The following is a 6555-nucleotide window of genomic DNA, read 5'->3' as shown; positions in this document are numbered from 1 at the left end:
CTTGATGTGCTCCATGACAAGCCGCTCAAAGCACTTCATGATGATGGGCGTCAGTGCCACGGGGCGGTAGTCATTGAAGCAGGACGGTGCAGGTTTCTTCGGCACAGGAACGATGGTGGCAGCCTTGAAACACGAAGGGACGATGGGCTGCTGCAGGGAAACGTGAAAGATGTCCGTGAAGACACCCGACAGCTCCCCAGCGCAGTCCTTCAGCGCTCGACCCGGGATGTTGTCAGGGCCCGCCGCCTTACGGGTATCAATAGCGGCAAGCGCCCTCCTCACACTGTCGGCAGAGAGGCGCAGAGGCTGCTTGTGTGGGGGGGGAGTGGTCTTCAGCGGGCAAGTGCTGTTCTGGGCGTCGAAGCGAGCAAAGAAGCGGTTCAGATCGTTCAGCAGACGGACGTCGCCCTCACAGCTCCTCGGCGCGGGCTTGTAGTCCGTGATGGTCTGAATGCCCCGCCAAAGGCTACGTGCGTCCTTGCTGTCCTTGAAGTGGGTGGAGACCTTGCACGAGAACGCCTTCTTCGCTTCTTTGATGCCTCGGGACAGGTCGGCCCTCGCTGTCCTCAAGCCAGCCTCGTCCCCCGCTCTGAAAGCCTTGTCCCTGGCCCTCAACAGTCTGAGGACAGCCCCCGTCAGCCACGGCTTCCAGTTCGCGCGAGTGACAACGGATTTCGAGCAAGTCACATCATCGATGCACTTCGTGATGTAAGAGGTAACAGAGTCAGTATACTCCTCTATGTCCGTCCAATCGTTGTAGGTGGCTGCCTGCTTAAACAAGTCCCAGTCAGTGGTGTCGAAGCAGTCACGAAGTGCATTGGAGGCACCCTCAGGCCACACCCGAACCCGCCTCCGAACCGGCCTGGATGCCTTTACCAATTGTCTGTATGCGGGCAAAAGCAAAACGGTGAGATGGTCAGAAAGCCCCAGATGGGGGAGGGGGGTGGCTTTGAAAGCTCCCTTTTGCGCCGAGTAGACTAGGTCCAGGAAGCTGTCTCCATAATTCTCGGCATAATTTCTCTGTTTATGTGAACATGTTCACATATGTGCCGGTATGAATTATGCGAACGTATGATTGTTGCACGGAGTATGATATAGGCGGCTATCCGTTGCAAAAAGAGAAAGAATGCTCTGCTTTCACAGAGCATCAACAAATTGAGATATACTCTTATTGTTCCTCTCCACGGAAATGATATACTCTCCACAGAAATCTTTAGTAAAAGGCGAAAGATTTATTCGATCTGAAGAGGAACGAGTATCTGAAAATCTGAGTCAAAACGGGCCATCCCACTGCTGGTCTCACTAAATTCACAGGCGGTCTCGCACTCAAATTGCAGCAACATACAAACAATAGAAGTTGATGGATTTACTATACTTACAAGGACTCAAGCAAAATAGAATGTTTAAACGAGTATTTTGTGTTCATTAATGTCTCACTTACTTTAAACATTGTTGGCGCACAGGATTGTAGGTATCTGATCGAACACTGACGGCGCTCGTTCTTTCAATTATATTGGGCGTCTATTTTGATTATTGAAGGTAAAAACAGTTGTATGTCTTGGTACGTGTACTTTTGGTCTGAGAGAACGGGAAATGATCCCATCCCTGTGTTTTATTTGAAAATTTGTAATTTCATAACTTTATTCAACACAAATCAGGAAACAAAATACGATCGTAATTTCTCAAATGGTTTTTCAAACTTCAGAAATGCTCTATGTCTCGCTTGTGTCGCAAATAATTGAGGCTTTTGACGTTGCTGGCATGGTTTGGAGTGTAATTTACCTCCACTGCGTTGGTGGCGTTTGATATTTGACATTTGAAAATATTTCTGTCATTTTACTTTAGAAAGTAAAAGTTGTTCTCTAGAAATCCATACTTGTGATGTATGAGGAAAAACAATCCGGCGAATTCTTAAAAAGACAGACCTACAGCCGACAAAAAGGTTTTGACACGTTCATATCATATGACGAGTCAGGAATGTGGTAATTACATATTATTTTGCATTTACTAATTTGGTGAATACAGTTTAGCGAGCAAATGCACAGTGTTAGAGATTCGCTCACTCCAACTTATTTTGCAAGAACCACACGGGAGACGAGTAAGTCCTTTTAGACACCTGCAGGTGGAGAGTCCATTTGTCGCTGTGCGTACAGCGATGTTCGAATGGAGGTCTGACTCACGGCTCCTGCAAGAGCATTTTTATTAAGAGAAACAGGGTGGGGGTAAGAGTGGACTGAATAGAGAAAGCCCTTGACCACTAGTCAAAACATAGCAAAGGGTGTTTTACGACTTTGTGTAGGATGGGACAAGCTAGGTTATTTATCACAGGTTGCATTCCAACATAAGCATAAAGCTAATCTAGCTACGTTATTTATTACAGGCTGCATTCCAACATAATCATACGATAAGGATAATCTGGAAAACCCTGACACACAGTTCCAGAGTACAGTTAATTACATAATCAAAAGCGTTCAGTGTGTCACAGCATCGCAGACTTCAACTCCATGTGCGTACTACTGCGCTTAATTTTTGTTTTCATCAGAAAGACCAGAGGAGAGCGCGAACACAGTCCCCCACTACCAGAAATAATGCAGTTGAGATTCCCACAGTAGGGGAATTTGCAGAGGTCAGCACAACCAGAGTGCAATGGCTGAGCCTCACTTTGGGTGAACCACCTTCTTGATCATGGTGTCTCCCCTTCCAGGTAGGTATGAACTGTACAAGTTGCCGGGCCGACGTCTTTACCGCACACGCCATCTTCAGTCACGGGCTTAATTGCTAAAAACGTGTGGCACACATACACACTCAGTGGATGAAACAGGATTCGTAGAACTGTTTAAAAAGTACCTTTGGTCATTACAAAACCAAAGCATTATAAATTAAGTAAAACATAGATTAAGAGACACTATCACCATGCTTTGCTTCTTTTTCTACCCTTCATTGCCCCTACCCCCACGCCTTTGTTCACCTCCTTTGTCTTCGTCGCCATCTAGTGGTGATGGCAGCAACCATAACAAACCATAAAAAATAAAGTAAAAATAATATATCGGCAAAAACATGCCTATCATGCATTGCCTCTTTTAACCTGAGAACCCTAAAACTGTATGAATTTGTATTTATTGAAAACGTCCAACATTACCACTGAATAATATATTTTTTTTCTGAACAAGTTTTGAAAATGACAAATATATTAAATAACTATAACATAAATAGTTCACCGCCACACGGCCCCAAGCACCGGCATCGACTTCCAGGCATGTTCAGTGAGGACCTCTCCTGGTCCGCAAACACCTCGTCACTGGAAAAGAAAGCTCAGCGCCGCCTGCCGCTGATCATCGACGGTGCTGTGGTGGAGAGGGTGAGCTGCACCAAGTTCCTGGGGGTGCACATCAGTGAGGACCTCTCCTGGTCCGCAAACACCTCGTCACTGGAAAAGAAAGCTCAGCGCCGCCTGTACTTGCTCAGGCGTGCATGTGCTCCTCAGGCAGTCGTGTCTACATTCTACCGTGGCACCATTGAGAGCGTCCTCACCAGTTGCATCGCTATCTGGGGTGGTAACTGCACTGAACAGAACTTGAAGGCCCTGCAGCGCATAGTGAATACGGCTGGTAAGATTATTGGTGCTTCGCTCCCCTCCCTGAAGGACATTTACACCTCCCATCTCACCCGCAAGGCAACCTCGATTGCGAGAGATGTGAGTCACCCGGCTCACTCTTTGTTTGACGTTCTGCCTGCGCTCCCGCACCACCAGACTCGCCAACAGCTTCTTACTCCAGGCTGTTAGGGCCCTGAACTCGCTACCCCCTTCTGCGTAGCGTGCGGCACTGTTGCGCTATTTTCTGGAATGTCTGCTGTACGCGCACTTGCTCCTTTTTTTTTTTTTTTTGCTCCTCTTTTTTATTTATTTATTTGTTGTTATTTATTCATTATTTATTCAGCACGCTTTTGTTATACTTGTTCACTTGTTTGTCTGTTGTGGGCCATGTCTTGTCACCGTGGGATAGGGGGGAACGAAATTTCGGTTTCTTTGTGTGTCTTTGGCATGTGGAGAAATTGACAATAAAGCTGACTTTGACTTTGACTTTGATATGAAACTGGTGGGGTTTGGTACCGCCAACAAGGTTAAGAACCACTGCTCGAGATACTTCCTAAAGCTTCCAATGAGAGTGTGGATTCTGGTTGAAGGTATATTGGACCATTCTTCTTGACAAATCTGTAACTCCCATGAACTTCATTTCACTTTTCAATTATCTTTGTCTCTGTCCGCTATATGATATGTTTAACTGATATTGCTGATCTGAACAGCCAATGATTTATAAAGGAAAATCTTGAAATTTATTTTACATATGAATGAAACTTTTGCATATGACCTGTCAAACGCACCTCTTGCATTAAGGTGCCCCCGGCTTCCCGGTAACGGGTTTGTTTTAGCCGGGTTCGGAGATTCGTCCGTAATCTAACCACCCGAGTTAAATTAACTCTGTTAGGGTTTTCCAGGTTATCTTTATCGTAGGATTATGTTGGAATGTAAACTATAATGATTAAATCAATCTTGTCTTGCCCTCACAATGCAGAGTAAGATGAAGTGGTTGCTTCCTCTGCTTGATTGACCAGCTGCAGGGGAAGCAATCAAAGTTGTTCTGTTTCCCACAACAGTGTAAAACACCCCCTGCTCTGATCTTATCAGAGGCCGGGGGTACACCAAACCTGTCCACTCTCACCCCCACTCTGTTCCTCCTAATAAATATGCCCTTGCAGGAAGGAGACTTTTAGATTTCATTCCTGTAGCGAGTGATCTCTCCACCTGCAGGTGTCTAAAAGAACTTGCTTGTCTCCCGTGTGGTTCTTGCAAAATAAGTTGGAGTGAGCAAATCTCTAACGTTTTGGTGCCGAAACCCGGGATCCCTCATACCCATCATCTGGCTGACGGAGGACGACGCGCTGTACACCGTCGACGGGCCAGCGTCCATTAGCCGGACCTGGTAAAGAAAGACCTGGGAAGGAAATTCTTCGCTGGGCCAGCATCTTAGGTCTGCCTTCGTCTGACAGAGGTGGATTGACGGGACCCGGCAGTGCAACGAACCAGGGGACAAGTAAGTTAAAGGCCTGAAGTTGTGTGATTGTGTTGTTGTGAAACGCGTATAAAAAAAAAAAAAAACACAGGTGCACGTGAGATTCGGCTTTGGTTTGTCCGAGCTATGAGATACGGCTTTGGTTTGTCCGAGCTATGAGATACGGCTTTGGTTTGTCCGAGCTATAAGATTCGGCTTTGGTTTGTCCGAGCTATGAGATTCGGCTTTGGTTTGTCCGAGCTATGAGATTCGGCTTTGGTTTGTCCGAGCTATGAGATACGGCTTTGGTTTGTCCGAGCCATGAGAAAAATACAAAGCGCTGGAGTTTGTGTAATTGAGAGTGTGGCTGGTAGGATAAATTGACTAAATAGCAGTTCTAGCATTGATCCACGGCAATAATACAGGCTAGTAATTTGTTGAAAGGTCAATTTAAACCTGCATTGAGGATCCTCAAAGAAATAAATAAGTAATAATAGTAATAATAATAATAATAATATTTTTTGAGACAAAGAGATTGTAAAACCTAAAAGTACTAGAATTAAGATGGGAAATAAAAACGGTAAATCTCTACCTCTTGACGGAGATGAGAAGTACATGGCGAGTAGATTTCTTAATTGTATGCAATATATGCCGAAGTGGAAGAAAAAGTATGGAGTAGAAAGGAAGTTGGGAAATCAAGTGGTAAAGAAATGCAACTTGCTTCTAGAAGATAAATAAATAAAATAAGAATGTGCTGTCCTCGTGTGCATGGGAGGGACCAGCTCATGATCGACCACAGGAAATGGCCAGCCTGTGACGAATCATTGGTGCTGGGAACTACCTTTTGCGTGCGAGAGCTCTGCATGTGTGTGTGTATATGTTAAAATGATGAACATTGGCTAAAGTTTTAGTATAAAAAAAAATTTGCTAGACTGTGGTCTATCCAATTTGCACCGCAGAACAGAAATTATTTTGAAAGATAAAAATGAGAGGAAAAAGAGAGAAATCTCTTTGCAAGCAGAAACTAATCCACACTAGTGCATGTTAAGTGTCGAGCCCACATGAGAAATTCGAAGAAAATAAAAATGACAGAACATGCTTTCAGGAATTAGAAGAAGCTAAATTGTGAATTTAAGATTTTGCAATGCTACATTTAATAGGAATAATTGATTGGTTGTGTTATAAGATTATACAAAATTCTAAATGCAAGCTAAATCTGAGAGATTGAGTTCTTCAAATTTAAAAACAAAGAAAAAATTCAGATTAATTTGCCAATTGTTTGTTTTAGTTATTTTTTTTTGAATTGGTGGATTGTTCTACCAGGAAACCTGAGTTGAAAATGATATATGAATGTTGTGTGGTGAGCTTGGATGAATTGGGACCAATGTGATAGAAAGACTCCTTTTTGGAGACTGTGTGTGAGATGCAAATGAACATTGATGAATGATAGACTGAATGAAAAGAAATTACAGGTTGAATGGTTGAAGTCGTTGGCGACTACTAT

At 44.1% G+C, this 6555-nt stretch overlaps 1 non-coding gene and 1 pseudogene across 1 annotated transcript; both read right to left on the bottom strand.

The window, feature by feature from the left end:
• Positions 1-1127: 1127 nt before the first annotated feature.
• LOC125982851 (U5 spliceosomal RNA) lies at positions 1128-1259 on the bottom strand (annotated as a pseudogene).
• A 1289-nt stretch (positions 1260-2548) lies between these two features.
• On the bottom strand, positions 2549-2712 carry LOC125982833 (U1 spliceosomal RNA). The gene has a single exon (XR_007486499.1). It is a non-coding gene; the product is annotated as a U1 spliceosomal RNA (small nuclear RNA).
• Positions 2713-6555: the final 3843 nt, after the last annotated feature.

The sequence above is a fragment of the Syngnathus scovelli genome, chromosome 15 (genome assembly GCF_024217435.2).
Source record: "Syngnathus scovelli strain Florida chromosome 15, RoL_Ssco_1.2, whole genome shotgun sequence".
Lineage (NCBI taxonomy): Eukaryota > Metazoa > Chordata > Actinopteri > Syngnathiformes > Syngnathidae > Syngnathus > Syngnathus scovelli.
The sequence above is the reverse complement of the archived record's forward strand: the minus strand, read 5'-3'. Positions and strand labels throughout refer to the sequence as shown.